The sequence below is a fragment of the Schistocerca gregaria genome, chromosome 3 (assembly GCF_023897955.1).
Source record: "Schistocerca gregaria isolate iqSchGreg1 chromosome 3, iqSchGreg1.2, whole genome shotgun sequence".
Taxonomy (NCBI): Eukaryota; Metazoa; Arthropoda; class Insecta; order Orthoptera; family Acrididae; genus Schistocerca; species Schistocerca gregaria.
Window position 1 is genome coordinate 449882875 of NC_064922.1, and position 20714 is coordinate 449903588.

At 37.6% G+C, this 20714-nt stretch overlaps 1 long non-coding RNA gene across 1 annotated transcript; it reads left to right on the plus strand.

Moving 5' to 3' along the window:
- Positions 1 to 6445: 6445 nt before the first annotated feature.
- LOC126356009 (uncharacterized) lies at positions 6446 to 19075 on the plus strand. The gene is made up of 2 exons (XR_007565561.1): positions 6446 to 10633; positions 10811 to 19075. It is a non-coding gene; the product is annotated as an uncharacterized LOC126356009 (long non-coding RNA).
- Positions 19076 to 20714: the final 1639 nt, after the last annotated feature.

A 20714-nucleotide genomic window follows, 5' to 3' on the forward strand; every position in this document is an offset into this window, starting at 1 on the left:
AACTAGTAGTCCATGTAAATAATTACTGCGATCAGGACAAATAGAACATCTCTGACAATAAGATTATATTTTTCGTAACAGAATTAATTCACAGTGTCTCCTTCGTGGTCCCCAATTTTGACGTCAATTTTATCGCTAACTCATTTGTGCTACTCCTAATTGCTTTAGCATTCGTTCGGTTTACAATAAATCCATAGTATCTGCTCATTAGCTTCTGCATTCCATTTAACAGGTCCTACAAATCTTCCTGACTTTCACTGATGATAGCAGCAACATCCAAGTATATCACTGACGCCCTTTCGCCCTGAATTTTCTTTTACTGTCCTCATTACTTTTTCGACCAATGGGCCCGCAAGACTGCATCGCTGTCTTACACCTTTTTCAACTGGAGAACTTCGTTGTTGGTCCTTCATTCTTATTTTTCCCCTCTTAGTTCTTGTACATGTTATATATTGCCCGTCTTCCCCTACAGTTTACATCTATTTTCCTGAGAATTTCGAACATCTTGCACTATTTTACTTTGTTCAGCGCTTTTTATGTGTCGAAAAATCATATGAAAGCGTCCTTATTTTTCCTCTCTGATAATACTAGTACAATTCTCCATTTATGTGAGTACGGTATTAATAGCTGATGCATCAATCATCTACTAATGTCAGTTTAGTCTGCCTGTAAAGTGAAGAGCGAGTAGGTGAGTCTCCAATGTCTTTGTCGAACTTCGTCACTAGGACTACCTACAGGTTGTGGTCATTTACATCTCCTGGCGGTACAATGATGTCCTTCTCTGATGACATGTTCGACGGAATTAGACCTGTACGATGCACTAATGGGCGAAGAGAAATGTAAACCTCCAATGAGGTACTGTACTTGAGGTATAAACTGGTGATCATCCAGGCCTTAAAGTGGTTTCTTCGTACCTACTAATGCATTCACACGCCAGGTACAGTGTGTTCTCCGACTGTGATTCGACAGTTGTTCATTCTTTGTGTAATATCTACATCCACTCTGAGCAAGTCACTATAAAGTGATTTTACATGTTAGAGAAGCATCATGAGTAAATAAATAAATGGCAATACTTCTTCAATAAAACATTTCCCAGCACATGACTGTGAGGTCATATTGTTTACAAACCAGACTGTCGGAGGTGCTCTTGCAACTGACATTTGCCAGTGTGTTGTATTTACATTAAATATATCATCTTGATGAAAGCCATTTTCAAAAGTGGCCGAAACGTTGGTTGTATAAAGAAAACACGACGATGTGGTCATATACCCAGAAAAGTGTTACTGAAGTAATTTCACCGGTCATTTACCCACAAAGCTTCCCAAATATGATGACTTCGAGTGTTTTATCTCCCACGCCTGTTTCTTTTCTGCATTATAGGCCATAACTGCGCTCATGTACATAGCAGACTGTGTTATTACTGTTTCCCCACCATTGTTTTAAGTCTTAAGTGTTTTAATGCTTCCCTGCAGCTCTTGTAGATATAGTAAATAGGCTACTCGACAGGGGTATGCGTTGTGTATTGCAGACGATACTCCTTGCATTCCCGAACAGAGAGCTCTAAGAACGATCTACGGACTGCTTCAAAGTGAACAATCTACTGGTCATTTTTATAATTATTTACCTCTAGTCACCTTTCCAAGACTTAAATCGGCATCTGCCTGTATTTTACAGCTCTTCTATCAAGGCGCCCTCCTGTACGAACTTACCTGCTTTATTCTGAAATTTGCCCTGACTGTAAACAGCAATATCGTTTCGTCAGGTTACAGTAACAGTAGCTCCCAAAATAAAACTTAGTGAGGTGGCGCAGTGGCATGCACAATAGAAGAGTGGTCGGTCTATATACTGCCATCAAGGGGTCTGCCGACTGGATTGAGTGAGATCTTCCATCTTCTTCTGTCTTGTGGTGATCTTTTCATCTCTATGTTAACTATTGCGCCCAACATCTTCTGCTGTGTGTTTTGCTATTTTAGCCTTCTTCTGGCCCTACAATTTCTGCCCACTTCCAGTGACAGGTTAATTATTCCTGAATGCTGTCCCTCTTTTTGATGCATGTCATCCATAGAGTTTTTTCCGTACCTGCTCTTTTTAGTATAGCTTCTTTTTGTCCTTTACATCTGCTGCTGAAAGTCAGTCCCTAACCTTCCTTTCTTTTTCGCAAAGTCCAGAAGTCTGCACACAGAAACAGGCAATAAGTCTGCACACAGAAACAGGGTTTTCCAACAAATGTAAAACATCGGATACCGTCATTCAAGGCGAAGAAATTGTCCTACACAACTGTCTGAAAGTAAATAATTGTAAAAGTGATTAGTAGCTTGTTTATTTTGAACTGTTACTAATTTATCTACTGTCCATCTGACCTAGAGCTACCCCTCCAAAGCTGTAGTCGTTGCCATTTTCTTTCGAGTCAAGATCCTTTATAGAAAGAGAACTGTTGATCTTATAATCGTTTCAGTTGAGGTATCGCCCAACAATTCGTAAATTCCCTCGCCCGTCAGGAGTAACACTAAATATTACAGCTCTCCAACGCATGATAGGCATATATTAACAGGATAACTTCCGTCTTTTGCCCAGGTTTTAGATGGATTTTTCCAATGTTGGTGGTGTTGCTGCTTTTATCTTATTATGATTATTTTTAAGGTTCTCCATTTTGTTGATTTTCGTTGATGGTTTACTCATTTGTAGCTGGTGTTCTTTTTTCATTTCTGTACATTAATTTTCTAGATAATTGTCCACATTATCCGCCACACTAGCAATAAAATCTTTTGCCATTTTTGTCGATACAATAACCACCCAATTTGTTTATTGATCGCTATTGATTTCGTAGTGTTTCATTTGTATTCTAGGTGTCACACTAAGTTCGAGACCCAATTTAAATTTCATCGCAATTACTGGGAGCTTATGATGCGCCCAGGACGTGTCTGCTACTCCTGCTGCACTTCAGTTCTCATTTGGTAAACGTTATCTCTGCTGTCATTGATCGATAACATGCTGGTGTTATTGGCCAACAGTATCAGGACTAGAGAGTACTTGCGGAGGTGCGCCTCAACAGTAGTATATGCAGTCAGATTTGATGCTGTAGCTTTCTAACCTGTAAGCCAACACTCGACTAATTTATAGCCGTTTACTGTAGCTGCTCTGCAAACCTCTTTTAATGTTAACTAACGATCTCATCACTGACTGGTGGCGTAGAGGGCTAGCGATATGAGGACTCTTTTCTGCCTAGAGCAGCCTTTTAAACTTGAGAGACCACAGTCTCCTCATCATTTCCAGTACTGCACCGCGGACGCATCTGTACCAACATAATCGCATTTCTTCAACTCACATGGTACATCGACACATTTATCACACTCGTTCTTCCCAACACTTTCTTACCAGCTACATCTTCTTTACAGATCGACACTCCAGCACCAGCCTCCCGTCCTCTACCCAACCAACTAATATCACATAGCAATGTGTGCGTGTTTCTTTTTTACCATATCTGGTCCCGCCTTCCCTCCTCCCCCCCCCCCCCACCCCTCAATCCACACCGTCCGCTCCAAACAGTTCTGAACGCCCACTCTTCCGCGTCACCCAACCAGGCATCAACCACTCCAACTTCTTCCTCAGCTGACAATCTGTACTAGAGCTAATCACAGTGTGTACGAAGTCCAGAAGCAGTATCGTCAACTGAACCGCAACGCCAGCACATCCAACGTCGTCTGGGTTATAGCGAAATAATATCGATTTGAATTACTGCTTATTTTATTGTTTCTCGTTCTTTTACCCCCCCCCCCCCCCCAGTCTGATTGGCGTTATCGGTCTGAAACGACTTCCTTTCCATTGCTAACCTCTTCATTCTTCATCTCATTGTTGCACTTCCACCAAACGTACACACTTGTATCTTAGGATATATTCCGGTCTGTGTCTTCCCGTACACATTTCTTTTTCTGCGGCTCGTTGAAGTACCATGTCTTGACATATGCACTACCGTCCTGTCCCTACTTCTCGCCAATAATTCCGACATATTTCATTACTCGCCGATTCTACGGGGCCCTTCTCATTTCTTATTAGTTTATTTTACTAGTTTTAATTCATTAAAATCGCCTTTAAATAATCCGTTACCGTCAAGGAGCATTCTGATTACTGTCAGTTTCTTCTCCTCACTTCAAGGGGGAAGGGCGGGGGAGGGGGGAGGGAGGGGGATGAAAAAACAAGCCAGCAGCGCGAGCCACCTTTACTTCCGAGAAGAAATACTGCACAATGATTCACGTCTGAACAGGCCGGAACTCTGCGGATACCTTGAACAGGAAGTAACTCTGTCGATGTATGCAGGTGGAGTACGTTGTCGTAAACTGGTTCGCAGCAAGTGGTGGACCAATAGCAGCTACGGACGTCTGAATCGAGCGAGTGGACGGTGTGTCAGGCGAAAAAGAAATAAAGAAAAAAGGGCCCAAAGGAAGAAGAAGGAAGGAAAGCCTTGGGCAAACGTTTCGAGACACGTTCGCCTCTTAACGAGCCGGCGCGAAATTTAATTCAGCGAGTGGCGTGTGAGGAGCGGTGAGCGGTGCCGGTGCCCTCCAACACGTGGCAGAGTCACGCGCACGTGCGAGCCCGCCTGGGCCAGCCTGGGCCACGGGGCACCGCGGCCTCGCCCGCTGCCCGCCGCCTGCTGCCTGCTACGGGCTGCCCACGCGTGCGCTGCCGCACGCCCCTCCGTGCCCCACCCCGTCACTCTGTCGCCCCACCGTAGCCCTCTGTCGGCGTCGGCGGAGAATCTCGGCACAGCTCGGCAGTCCTCGGCAGCAGTCGGAAGCGCGCGCTGCGGCCCGGGCCCGGACGAACTGGTCCAGCACACGCCCACGGCGCGCACACCGCCCACGCGCGATCTCACGATCCTCCCCCTCCTCCAATTAACGGCCGCACTAGGTTTCACCTTCACTCGCCAGCGTGCGTGCCGCCGTCCACGCACTCTGCTCACCGTGAATGTCACGGCCTCTCTTTACACGAATCAACGTTAATGTAGAGCAGCGATGTTCCAGCCATTGCTTTCAAACTGCCGACCCTTTCCCAGGTTCCATCCTTTATTACCATCCCATCGCCATGTCATTTATCAACCGATGCAACATAAGGCAGTTACAAGTCTTTTCCCATCCATCTCGGTCTTGCGCAAGGGCAAACGTGTGACTTCCGTCCAGGTCTTGCTACTATCCTTCATTTCTTTCTCCGTTCCAAATACTTGTTGTCGGCAGTGGTTCACAGCTATCATGAGTGATATTTTCAAACCGCCAAAAGCTGCTTTAACAGTATTTCTCGATTATTGATGACTAGTTTCAATTATGCGTAATCATGGGTCGACATTCGTGTTGCGCAGTATTTTATCGAGAGGGAGAAAGAATCTGAAATTGCCATTTTTGTACATAATTGTTCAGTGGGTTCGAGAACGTGTCGTAAGCTAAAAACTAAATTTGACAAAAACAACATAAAACTCGTTGTATGTCAAACGACTGGCAAGGAACAACGTTATGTTTTTATACCTAAATGGTAAGCATATTTCATTAGTTTATGCTAAGTACAAGTAAAATTGCACTCTTATGGTAATCAAATTTGGAGCACTGATGAAAAGTTTTCGTGTTTCCAGTACGGCGGGGGTGTTGATATGCTGCAAAGTTTCGAAAAGTGTAAGAAAAGGAAAGGAGCGGAAGTATTATACTTGTCGCTACTTCGCAGTATCTCAACACTGCTCCCCCTGATGGAAACCGTAGAGCTTTTCATCAGAAACGTATGCCAGGAGAGTGTGTATCCCCATAAATCCAAACTTATTCACTAGAAAAAAATTATTCATTTTCCATTAGTATTATGTTTTCACCAAAAATTAAAAATGTGAAATAGAAAACAAATCAGGACTGAGAAAATACTGTCGGATTCCAACTGAAATAATCATAAAAACAATGGCAAATTAATACTTCTCGAAGTGGATGAACAGTGCACGCCTCAGCTCTCTTACGGACGGGGCGCTGTAACAAGTTGCAGATGTGTAGCCAGTGCCCAGTAGAGCATAGCAGTTGAGGATCGACCTATAATTTAGTTTTACCACACTCCTCACACATTATCACTGCGGCAATGGATATTCACAGTGGAATGTGTATGAAAACACGTTTCGTCTGGTTAAACTAATGGCCACTTTAATCTTGATTTTTCTCTTTCGTCGTAAGAATCTAATGCTGTACACCTTTCTTCATACTGTTACCTCGGCACACCTGATGATTCGTTTTCTCTCACTTTTTGAAGGCAAATCCCATAGACTGAATTAATATTATCATTATTATTATTATTATTATTATTATTATTATTATTATTATTATTATTGCAGTCCAGTTGCATGACATTATGAAGCCTTCGCAAAGTTGGTATATTTCTTTGTATTGTCCATAACATCGCAGAAAGTGTTGCATAAAATGAAATTTATCCTTATTGCCCATGGGATATATTTATTTTTGCGCTTTGCTGCTGGCTCTCTAGTGAAGATATTTGACACCCATTTCGTTCGACATCTTGTCCTTCCTTCCTAAATTTACACGCCATCGACCAACTTAACTTTTTGCTTGCACTATCCATCAACTTTTCTATCAGCTTTCTCACTCTTTTCATCTTATCGTCTTTAATAAATTGAGTCACATTAACAAGAGGAAGCAGCTGTCCACGAACGTATTTTCCACTACTGCTTTCCTTACTTCCCTTGCGAGGTAATAATGGGGATTACTTTTAAGTAGAATCTTGCCTTGCAACTTGTCACATGTCTAAGTTAGCTGCGGTAGGATCTACGGTTCGCCTTATCGAGTAATAACAACCACTGTGTTTCAACAATTCTGAAAGGTTTTCCTGCTTCCTACAGAAATTATTTGGAAACTGCGATCACGTTACTCGCAACAAGTGTGATTGATTGAGTATGACTGCGGTGTACAGCGTTAGGGCGACGTGAAGACTGCGAATTTACAGCACTGCCAAGTTAACAAGAGCCACAAGCGGCCCGTGAACCGCATTATGCCCACCACTGTTCTATGCTGTGCACTCTGATACTTCACTTGTATGTCCGATGTCAACGAAATGCCTTTCCGTACTACATTTATAATACTATGTCGCTCTGATGATAATACATGTGATTGATCTCAAATCTTATATATATAGCAGCTTTCAGTGGTCTGAAGATGCCACTCCTCAATCTTTTCCGATTGATCTGCTCCTATTTGCTCGTCCTCTCGCTTTCAGGATTCCAGTCGAACACACATTCGGAGATGTCTTCCGTGTTTCTCAGAATGTACCTAGCCTAGCGCCATTTAGACTCACCCTCACTCTAATGTCCATGGATCTGTCCTAAGGGATTTTCCGAAGGGCTTCATTTGACTTAAGATCAGGTGGATAACTGTGCGCTGGACATTTTCCAATTAGGTCATAGTTCTGCAAAGTGTCTCATGCTTTGTTCTCTCTGTGTTCGACATCTTTGTTGGCACTTCCATCCACTCAGATAGCGGTTCCAAGACAACAGAAAAGACTTGACTCTTTGTATTGTCTTTGGTCTCGTCTCCTCGTGTGTGTAGCGTATTCTCATTTCTACTGTCTCCCTGGGTGTCTTTAAATCAGTTAACTGTGCTTGCCTTGTTTTGGAGCCTTGCCGTCAAGCCTCGAAGAACAATCAACAAGGACAGCATATAGCTATGATTCATTCCTGCATTTGTTTGAAAACATTCTGAAAGCTTGATTCGTTCTTCAACGTGGATCTGCAATCTCGATACTTAATTTTTACGGAAATACTTGAGCTTCCAACGCTGTCCAGAGTTAGCTTCGTTTGAAACTGTCAGAAGCTACCTCGGAATATCCAGATCGCACTTCCAGCGGTCACCGGATTGTACTGATCATTTCACTAAAATCTTTAGTGTGGCGATATAGTCCGAGCAAGATCGGTTGACTCCGATCCGGCTTTCATTCTCTTTTTTTGTTATAGTGTGTTAGACTCTATTTAGATTATTCTTGGGGAAATCTTGCTGGGAACGGGAGTAGATCTCTCTTTACTACACAATTACATATTACCGTTAATCAGGCTGCACAATATTTCATATTTCGACCACTAACATAGTCGTCTTCATCAATACGGAGAATGGGCGTACCTACAGAATATATCTGCCACCTCAGCTGGCCAATATTCACGCAGGCTCTTTGAATGATTCTCACACATCTCCTGAGCAGTTTAAACGCTCACTATATTACCATTATCCAGCCTACACCATCGCCCATGCGTAGTTCGGGGCATAACACAAAGCCCATAATTTATAAACCTTACCAAGATAACTGACTCACTCTTCGAAATACTGTTCAAAAAATTAGATTCGTCATCCGGCTAGTCGATCAAGAATGAGACTGACAGTTGTGATGCTCTTAATAACATCCACGAAAATTGTTTCCAACTATCCCTTTACCTTTGCTAGAACGCCCCCTCAATTATGTTTCCTAAAAAGCGATTATCCCCTAGGCCATGGTCCACAAAAATACTTTTTCCCCATCTGTTCAACTTACCAAGTTTTTTCAAGCACCTCCTTGCCATTTTTTAAAAATCCATCGATCGTGTCTCGGTGAGACTTCTCTAGATCCGCATTTCCATTACTTACCTTTCCTACTTTCTGACTGTGTAGTATTCACTGCCACATACGTGTTCCAAATAAACGTTTGATCAAACAAATATTTTATCGATGAGCCTCGTGAAATTAAGGCAACCAAGTCTATTGTTGGTTTACAACCCATCTCACAGGCATCGTCATCAGTACGAATTGGTGAACATCAGTTTCATTTTTTGTGTTCGCTGTCCACTGTATGTACTGGTTTTATCACTGCAGCAGTTCAATCTGCATTACGCTTACAACGCTTGACTCCGTTATTACTTGCAATACCAAATGTGTAACCTTATTTCTAAACTGCGGTGAGATTTTTCGTGCAAATTATTTGCTGTCTGATCAGTGAAAACTTTCTCCCAGAAAAAAAAAATAATAATTGTGGGAGTAGTAGTACAACAGTGGAAAAAGGAAACAAAAATTCCAACTTTCACATTCACAGAAGTTAGCTTCTTGCTTCCTACTTATATCACCCAGCACGTATAATAATTCTAAGGAAAAGGTTCGTTAACTGCAGTTTACCGTTTTTCTGTAACGTTCTGTCTACTATTTTCCTTTGGTAACCTTATCATGTGGTTAACATTGTATATTTACCGTGCAAAAAATGCGATCTGTCAGTTTGGGTCCAGCCATCTTGATTTATGCATTACGTTCTGTATAGTGCAGTTTACCGTTTTTCTGTAACGTTCTGTCTACTATTTTCCTCCGGTAACCTTATCATGTGATTAACGTTGTATATTTACCGTGCAAAAAATACGATCTGTCAGTTTGGGTCCAGCCATACTGATTTATGCATTACGTTCTTCCCCTAATTTATTAGCTTTCTGTTCCTTAGCCCTGTGAAGCGTGTTATGTTGGCTATTCGGACATTTGAAAGCAGAAAGGCGATGAATATTTCTGTCTCGATTTCACAAAAATAGTGAGTGTACTGCTTAAGCTGTGCGAAAATGTGTCTGTATTTGGTGTCTTGGGTTTTTTAATGGAGAAGAAGGAATCTTTTAATAATATACCTGGCAAGCATTAAGTATCTACACCGTTTTTTATGCATAAAGATGCGCATTTTACTGGCTAATGTTGTCGATTGTACTGCTGCAGTGAGATAATATCATCTTCGCCGTGCCGCTTACCCAACAATGGAAGTTGAACACCGAAAAACGGGTCTGCGCAAAACAGTTGATTTGAGCGGCGCTACTCGCAAGATGCGATGGTTTTTACACATAAATACTGAGGACAGTCCGCGAAGGCGGGAAGGTCAAAGGGCGCAGAAACCGTGGGCGGAGTAGCCACGCCCTTCCAGCGGCCACCCAAGACGCCGCAACAGCCAACTGCTTCTCTGCAGATATCTTCAAGAACGCCAACACAAGTCTCAGCTTCCATTCGGTTCGCATTATCTTTCCGTATGATTCAGATATGGTCTGCAGCAGTCAGAAAGTAGGCCCTTAATTCTCAGTTATTTTATATTCACGAATTACCCTTTTTTTGTTAATTAGTGCAGAGCCATCACGAGAATCTCTTTGAAAGACAAGGTAAATCAATGAATCTTTGGTATCAAAATTAAGCTAACTGTTCCGTTTTTTAGTATTTCTACAAGATAGTAAATGATCTGTTGTATGGTGCTTTCTAAAAGGTTTCATAAAAAGCGTTGCTAGATTAGAAATTTCACCTGTCAGTATCTTAATTTTTTTCAGTGTTACATAAACTGATCTAAATGGACACCCACACACAGACCTACACACGTGCGTGTGCATATGCGCATGTACAGCCTTATAAAATCTTCACATGGTTACATGGCTTCAATTTATAAATTATCTTGGCAAGGAGAGTCAATTACCAGCTATTGTTAAGTGTTTCAATTTGTAGTCGTCACCATAGGTACAAATCCACAACAGCAACATCTGATACTGGTGAAATAATTCGCTATGGATGAAACAGAAAATAGTCAAGATACATAATTATTTCAACCCGTTACTGGTACTGATCTTTCAAAAATGGTGAGATCCAGTGTTTTACTCTTACAAAATAGTTCATACATTTGCTCTGTTTCCCCCCCGGGCATTCCAAACAGAAAAGATTTGTTTGTTACTATAACAGATAAAGCAACAGTATGCCTTTTAACTTCATCCCTGAGACTAATTACTGTTTATATGGATGTTTGTATTACATTCAAGGACCTGAACTGCCATCTACCCACACAGCACATTGTGACCATTCTGAAGATTACGAAGTAGTCGACTCTGAATATATTTTAGTGGACAATGGCTTGAGATTATTCACATAAATCTAAGAAAATGAAATAAAGGCAACCTAACTTAAATGGCTGTAGCTTCTGTTTGTTATATGGTTGGTAATATTCCACAGAATTATCTGTTTATTCTGTGGCTTTCTTTGTTGAAATTTTAAGAAATGATTTCCTTATTAAGTTCTAGTGCATAATCTGACTATATAACTATATTTTCATGAGCCTGTGTGCTTCTCAGTTTGGTATTTACATTTTTATTTTCTTTCTTACTTCCTATGTGAAATAACTATGTTCACAGACATTGTCCATATCTATTATTGAGACTAATTTGTTTCCATGAAGTTTCATTTTAAAGAGAGCTTCATTGTCACTCTATTGACAGAGTATGTAGAGATAATGAAGGACCAGTGCAGCTACATTACTGTAAAATTCAGCAACCCAGCATAATCAAACCCAGTGATTATTACAATTAATATATCCAGTTTTAACCACAAAATTTTGTTGAGCTATAGCCCAGAGTTTTCTTTTCCTCTGTTCGTTAATTATATTCTTCAAGAATATAATTTAATTGGAGCATCCACTATTTCTCATGTTATTTTCACTATGTCAGTAGTGTCTGCTACTGCTGAAGCCATGAACTCTGAAATAAAGAGATACTAGCAATACAGATATTCACCTGAAGTAGATGTAATTATACAGCTTCCATACTTTGTTTCTCTATGAGCAATAGATGGTTATAACAAAAATGAAGAATACAAAGTGGAAAAAAAACCTCAGACACAATGTGGGACACAAAGGAAATATCAGAGCAAGATCTAATTAGTTTTTTTCTTTCAGAAATGGTTATTTTAAAATATCCTACAGCAGCAATTCTGAAACAACACTTCTGAACAGATGTGCTAGCATAAATGATAAGTCAGCAGAACGTTGTCCTTTTTTTTTTTCTTCTACAAATTGAAACTATCTTTCATCCAACTCAATTTCTTCATTACTCTCTCAATAATCATAAAAGTGCTGAAGAATTACTAAAAGGAATTCCTAAAATTAACATTTTTTTTACTATTCATCCTAATACTTCTGCAAAAGGAAATACATAGAAAAGTGGCCTTATTAGAACTTGCTATAACTCACACAGTTTATCATTATTTTATCACTTCAAATTATTTTATTTCATTGCACTACAATACTGAATATGATAGAACTAATTTGGCTTTTGAATAACAGAAATGGCATTTTACTTGCAGCAGTGACATGTGTTAGATCCACCTACAGTAAATTCACAGGTATTGGAATTGTGATCAAGAGCTCAGGAAATCAGAGTCTTCATACTACATATGCATAGACTTTGTGAATGGTGACTTATAGATTTTAAAAGTTACAAAGTAGCTTAAGCTTCTACTGTTTCATTAGCAGTGTCTTACAGTGATCACTAAATAAATGTTGCTTTAAAAACTTCTTAGCAGCGCATTCCACTCACGCATATAATTAGTTTTTGTTTTTGTAGTTTAACTCATATGATTACAATCTTTATAATTTTCTTATTTTTCATTAATAATAACCATGTAGCAATGCCATAGTGCCATTTCATACATGACATTGGCCAGACTACTCAGCTGCTTGTGCAAAATAATAGTGTTGCAGGTATATTAAGAACTAAACATCTAGAACATAACAGGAAATCTTTGTGTAACAACCATGGTATTACTGGTCAAGAAAAAAGGAATATCTCCTTTTTTTAAATTTTCTTTCACTGAACAGTGGCTATCACTTTTCTTAACTGAGATAAACATATTATGTATATGATATGATTTTTTTCAAGCTTTCAGTATTTTGAAGACAGCCAGTATACATTGTTGCCACTGATAAGGGATTAAATTGATTACAAAAAGTATAGTACAGTACTTAAATTTCAATATAATTTTAATGAGAAATAGCTTTTGACACTGCCCTTTGTACAACCAAACTACCTCGGAGACTATCATATTGTAAGTGCTTGCATACTAATTTAGTCTGTGTCATCACTGCAAATGCATGAAATAGTTTATCAGGGGACAGTTATGAGTATTTGATGAATTACAATTCTTCTACTCTAATCTGTTCATTGAAATTTATTTTTCGTTATTGTACTTTCAGATTTAGTTAGGCTATTGGAAAATTCTGGTGATTATTTGGTGCCCATCTGAATTTGAAGTTCAAAATTAGCACATGCAGTATACATGAAGAAGTATTCAAGTAGTGTGCTCCCGAAAGCTTCATAACATGCTTCAGTGTCTACTGTTATGAAATATCTCATTCATTGTAAGTTGATGTGTCTAACTTATTGCTTCTCAAGAAAAATATTTGTGTTTGATTCCCTACACCCATTACCTAAAGTACCCATCACACCACTTATGGTCAATTTCTCAACAAGCTCATAACCTAGCCAAAGCAACATCACCATAATAAATGAAATGGAACTGATTTTAAAGGTAGAACTACAATGAAGATGAGAATGTCCACAGAATAATGAATATACACGCACAAAGGATACACTTAGTTCATGGGGCATTTATAGACTGCTTTTTTAAACAACCTAAAATTTTGCTGTAATTTCCTAATTGAGTGCCAATTTCAAGTAAGCATGGGAAGTCTGATCTGATGTGAAATGGTGTTAGAAATTTTTGCTGATGAAATAGGAAGTATGTGCCTCATATTTGTGCTAAAGTAATGGTCTCTGCAACACAAAACTGATTCACTGATCAGTAACATTAAAATACCTCCTATGTCCATATTTAATATAGTAATTTATTGTGCTGTACTTTTGCATGGTTTGTTTCCATCCCATATGATTTTGGATACAAAGTGTCAGTTACTTAGCCGAAATGCTTAGCATAAAAATTTTGTTCGATGCATACTGAATTAATGATATTTGAAATTAGCAACAACATTTCAGAATTATAATTTGCAAAATTAACTTCTGTTAGCAAAAAGGTTTAAAATGAATGTGCACACACAGAGCTCAATCAATCACAGGTACCTAATAATACCTACAGAAATACTGCAGCAGTGTGTAACAAGATGCATCACTCAAAGTATATGTACAATAAGAAGTATTTCTTAGCTTCCATAACTCAGATACAAAAACTTTCCCCAATTATTTCTACATGCAAAAAAAGATCTGCTTTGATGACCTTTGTTCATCAGTGTTACAAGGTTCTGGTGAAAAAACCTGAAATAAATATGAATACATTTTAATTTAAATTCTTACTGTCAGGGTATTCAGTTTTGATAGCTTTAGTATGTCCAAAGTGTTTATTATTATTGTTCCTCTTTTTTCAGCAACAATTACTCACCATTTCATCTGTTGTAAGTGGCTGTTCCCTATAATAGCCTACTGACTACATAAATAAATATACCATTATAAGTTTTCCTCTGGCTGGCTGTCTCCCTCTCTCTCATACTTCAAAAAAAAAAAAAATGGTAGATGACTGTCTCTAGCTACAATGGAAAGCAGGCTCTTAGAGTAACAGCAATTAGATTCCAGTACCATTCACAAAAAATTGATGTTGAAACACTAATATTCTATAATGGCAACATTTATCTTGTAGCTAAGCTTATCAACTCTTTACAGAAACATCCTGGTGCTAGATTACAGTACTTGGTGGAAGACTGTGATACAGGCTTCTTCAGAAATGCCTGAGTGAACTCATCCATAAAAATTGAGTAAGAGTGTTGATAAACAACATACATTGCTCTTACACCACAATAAAGCTTGTTACATTTGCAACAAAATCACAAATACAGCAAAAGTTAGGTGAATCTGCGTATGACAGTGAAAAGACTATCCACACATAGTTCACAATTTTCAAAAATTTCCTCTTTAAACAGTATGAAAGGGCAACAAAGCAATATGATAAAGTTGTAGGATTGTACTACATAAAAACGCGAATAAAATATCTGAGATTTCATCTACATAAGACTTACTTAAATGTATGACATCTTGTTCAGTACTCCGATATACTTGTAGGAAGTCAATGTACCTTCTTTAAATTAGATATTTATATTCACTAAGAGTTCACCAAAGAGCAAGCTTGATAAACATTTTCTATTTCGCCAGTATGTGTTATATAGCAAACAAATTCATTTCTTATCATACTGATACACAAAATTATTTTGAACATATGCTACTGTATGTTAAAAGAAGCCAATTTTGGCAGAAAATTTGGTGCTGACTAGACAATTGGTTTTGACAACAATAAAACATGTTCTTGAGCTGGAAATCTCTCTGTTATAATCATACAGTAGCTGTGTGGCACTAAGAGACCTAAGTTCATGGTTACTACAGAAATACTGTGAACCAGTTTCTTTGCTAGAGAAGACAACTCCTTGGATTTTTCAATAATAATAATATCATTTCATTCTTTCCTGAAAAAATCTTGACTCATAGCAATGTGCCACAAGTTTTGTTTCATACTACATTTCCATACACAAAACACTCACATGCATCTTCCTTAGAACAGAAGTACAATGCGTACTTCACTCAAATGGAATGTCTTATGGCAATACAATACATGTCAGAAATGAAGAACATTTGTTGTGTATACTATGAATACTAACAGATTCATAAAACAATACATATTTTTTAATGAAGAGAAGATACACAGAAGCCTGCATGGAATTATTGTTGAGGCAACACTTATTTATTTTTCTGCCTATCTCTATGTTTTTCTGTTGCTAAACACTTTTGCGTTCTCTTTGAGAAGTAAACATTAACACTGAATCACAGTTCACTTTACTGATGTATTCACACATGGGACAGATCACAGTGAAATAAATATATTTGTTTTACAGCTCACGTATTCACAGCACCTTTGCAAAAAAGCTGAGCGATTAACAGCAAAAGCATTCACACTGTTCCTTATATAGCTGCGTTTTAATAACACTGTAGCTTAGAAACCTCTGACCTTCATGCAGCAACGTAGTATGCTGATATGCCAAAAACTTCATGAAATACATTGATCCATTAACAGGTGTGCCAGTTCTGTAACTGAGATAAGACAAAAATATTTTACTTGTAGAAGTTCTTGTTTAAGACAGAAACCTATACACAGCAGTTTCCCTACAAGCAATTTTTTAAAATGCTAGTTCATTTCACTGACTTGTTTCAAACATTATTATCAAAAAATATTACCTCAGCCATAACCTTTCAACAATTTTAATAGTTTCTTAACCATATGAAAGTACAACAGAATCACTCAGCAGCTGTTTCACAGGTTGGCAAAACATATCTTATCGTTCACTGGGCAGCCTTAATACTCACCATGTACTTAAGTACAGCAAGATCCTCTTACAAAATTCAGATGTCAAGATACCATTAGCAATTCTACAATTATTAAATAATGTTGTCTGTGTTTTAGTAGATCAACTCAATACCTAGGCTACAAAACTGACAGAGTAGGAAACTGCCACTTACAACAGGCTGGTAGGCAAGAATCGTAAAGCTGCTTGGAGACTGTGTGACTGAAGTGATTGATCTCTAAGACTGTGTGTGTGCTTGTGTATTTATGTGTGCATTCTCTGTCATGTGCACTTGTACATGTTCCTGTGTATTATATGTAGGATTAAAAAATGGAGTTAAATGCATTTATGCAGAGACTGGTATTACTACATGTTGAAAATATTCTATGTGTGGATTGTAGACTGAGAGATATGAATAGCATCTGTTCTTGTTATAACTGACAATCAGGAAAAATCTGATGCTTATTGTTGCAATCTGCTGCACTAAAAATCATCCTTTAAGTGTACTATAGGTTAGTGAGGTATGTTATGAAGATAATTTGGATTGTTGTTAGTTTGACTGACTGTGTGGGAAAAATACTGTAAGGAAAATGAAGTATTAGAATAGAGTTCACAGTAATAACTGCTAGACAGTAATAAAGAAAGACACTGTTTCCAGTTATATGAATTTTACACTTGGCCATGTTTGCTGGATTATTATTATTATTGTTATTATTATTACGTAAGAGGTTGAAACTTTGTTATCCATCTTAGATTGGTGACACTTATTTGTATCACTGTGAGCAATTTATGTCTGAAGCTGTCTTTAAAAGATGAGATTTATTTCAGGCTTACTTATTAACATAAAGCCATAGCAAAAGTTCTTCTATTTCTGGCAAAAATATAACAATACCTTTTCAACACATTTGTATGGCATGTAGCTTCTTACATAACACAAACATGGATTTCATTACATGCACAGAGATTTATTTGGTAAAGAAATGCAACAAAGCTGCAGGTACTTCTTGGAGTTTCTGTGGTGAGCAACATTAGAGTAAACTATTGATAAGCTCACAGTCCTTTGAAGAACTGTTGCATAGCACATATATGAACACTGAGATTTGTACCATAATGGGCCTTTTACCATAATGGGCATTTTCTATTTCTGTTTTCCCTCATATGTCACCTTTGTTCTAGACATCATTCATGACATTCATTAGCCAGTACCTGCATTTTCAACTTCTGTAAACCATGTCATTCTGCACACAACAATAATATTGTTGTATTTTCTTTACTGCAGAACAGTTCTCTCTTACATCTCAGTACCCAACTTTAAAAATTTCTGAATGAGAAAAATACACTGAGTGTACCAATTCATTCAATTGTTTTTATTCTTTTATCTGTTAGACAGATAACTGATGGCATTGCAGTGCATAAAACTGAATCATTGTAAAGGTTGAATTAAGTTTCCTCCTTGCAGTCTACTTTTCAGTACATGAGTCACACTGAACACACATTTTGGTTGGGAATTTATGGATGGGCAAACATGAAATTATTTCACAAGATTATGAGCAGTTTTCATATTTTATGTATTTTCTTTCCTTATTATTGTGTAAACACATTTACTGTTTACTTAACATTATCAACCAGCTTGTATTTTGTATGTCTATTTTATACAAGGAAATTTCTTCATATTTATAATTTTCTTCTGAGCTCATTTTGTACAGCATATTACTATAGCTCCCTAACTGTTGCATAATGTATGTGACTACTGGGTCTAAACAGCTAGTCAGCTAGTTATGAGAAGATTGCAAATCAGCTTTTTTCTTCTCAAATATTCAGAAATTGGCGGCAGCCTTGCTAATCAATACGTAATTATTATTCAGTAATTAGGTTTTGGAGCAAACATACTGTACTGTAGATAGAAAATGATAGTTATGGGTCATGATTAATGACCTCTAATGTCTGACATGTTGAAATAAATGAAATTTTATAAAGACAGCTGGTAAGAAAATGAAGGGGGAGATGTCATTTGGGTGAAAGGGATAGATAGCAGTACTGAAGTGAACTGAATTTGCTTAGCTTAAATAAATAAACTTACTGCATTTGGCATTGTAATTTATTACAGGTAAACAAAACAGAAAATATAAATACTGAATGTAAGTTCAGCACTCATGGCTGTTCATATATAACCAATGGTTTGGCACTTCCAAACATCAGCATACCACACAATGCCAAATGACATGTCTTTGTAGTATGTATGAAACTGGTAATATAGAAATGCTTGTTATTCAATTTATTTTCATTTCAAGTCCATATTGTGTTTTTATGAGCAATTTTCAATGTAATACTGGATCTTTTTCTACAAAATGTAACATTTTGTATTCAAAAGATGTCAGACTTCGTATTGTTTCATGCAAATGCTCTTACAAAAGAATCTCATAGTTAATTAGTTCCATAGGTACTGGCATAATCAAGTGAATCACCCACTCTGCTGGAAGAAGGTACAATGCAAAGAGAAAGCTTCAGTGAAATTGATTCCACATATTCTGTTTTGTGAAATTAGAATTCTTATTTACTTCTAATTTTGTATGTCACCAGTTGTGGAAATAGTGATGGCAGTGAGTGGCTTTTCCAGGCATTGGCATCCAATGCTCTTGTCATGGATATAAACATAAACTATAGTGTAAAATCATCTAAGACAGAAACCAACTTCATAAGTTCTGGGGTTGTGATCACCTTTTTTTCTGGTGTGATTTGTAAATGAAAAGTACCAGAAGAAACAGACAAAGACTAATCTACTTTGCAAATGAAAAGCTCACTTGAATCTTCACTGCCCAATTGTTGTTTACAAAGAAAAAGATGTTAATTAAAACATAAAAACATTGGTAAGTAAATAAAAGACCATATTAATTATAAAATAAATAACTAAAACCAATTATTTATCCTAGTGTGTCTTATTTCATAGCCTTTTGCCTTTTGCTCCAGTGGCCAAGATGATAGTCTTCTTGTGGCTTCATTAACAGGTATGTGTAATTAAAAATAAAGGTAGGTTTCCTGAAGGTATTTGTGTTCTTTAATCACCAGAAGCTTCCATATCAGCCACACTACACAACTGGTTAAGAAAGTGCTAACAGAAGATAAAAATAACCATAGTATGATGTCAGCAGGACCATGTGGCAATACTTTGTACCTAATTCCCTCTAACCACTAAGGATGCAAGGTGGAATAAATTGGAGAACTGACTATGTTTCCAAATTATCAGAAACTATTTGAAAATCTGACTCTACTGAATACACATAACTATGCCATTTAGGTTTTTAACAAAAAAAAACCTTCAAAACTAATGATATATAAACACATTATGGTTGATATTGTGTGAAGTCAGCTCCAAAGTGGAGGATAGGTTCAGAACATTGAGATTAATTGATGAGTTAGATCATGATAGATTGTATACATCCACTTTTGTGAGGGTGTTATGAAAAGGTTATATATACACATTATTACACAGAAAATTACTTTTACTTCTATGTACTAATTTTATCTGTTTGATGCCTAGGGGAAAAAATATGGAAAGAAACACTTTTAAAGTCTTAACTTTCTCAAAATGAAACACTGTGAAGTTATTTGGATTATAGTTGTGAAATCTAACCTTCCGTAACAACAACATAGAAAGGCAGAACCGTGTTGCAGTGAGGGTATATTAAGTCAGGTTCAAAATTTAATATGTTTTTCAGCCCTTGGTATTTGCAACCATTAGAAGTGCAAATAATAATAAACCACCAGCACCCGATGCAATTTAAGTATCATAACTGAAACCTCCACATTCATCCACCATTATTTATAAGCAATTCCCATACTCATCACATATCTGTAAAACCTAGAAAACTGCCCAGTACATAGCCCTACCTAATTTAACAAAAGCTTTTCATTCGTCACACTGATTACTCCATTTCATCCCTGAGCAGTCTGTAAAGTTTCTTAAATGTGTCATGAAATGAAGACACATAGTTCCAGAAAAAAATTGCTGTATAAACTCTTAACAGTGTCCACTCTGCCTAGAGTGTAGCACTATATAATCTCTACACTTAGCTAAACAAGTCTGTATAAATGGTACGCTGAAATTGTCAGTCAGAAATATTGCACTATATGCCAGTGAAAAAGTTGCATTTAAAGCCACAGCTTTTAAATTGTATAACAGGATCACTTCCTAGAATGTGCAGATCCTATTGAAATAATAATGTTCACTTCAAAAATGAGACCAAGCAGCAACCAAACCTCCACAGTTAGTTAAAATTTGGGATAAAGTTACTCCTTGATATATTTAAGCTTACTAATCAATATAATTGGCAAAAAACATTGCTCTTTCTTGTAACAGCCATGCAAATTACTACATAGTGGCGAGTTGTGATAAAATTTTACTGGCCTGTCATATTTGATAATCAGAGCAGCAGATAGCTCCAAAAGATAGAAGCAAGGCATAAATATAAAGATTTATTAATGATTCACCTGACACCAGAGAAAGAGGAAATGTGAAAACCTCTATGGGCAGTGTTTGTTTGATGAATTCTTCCACT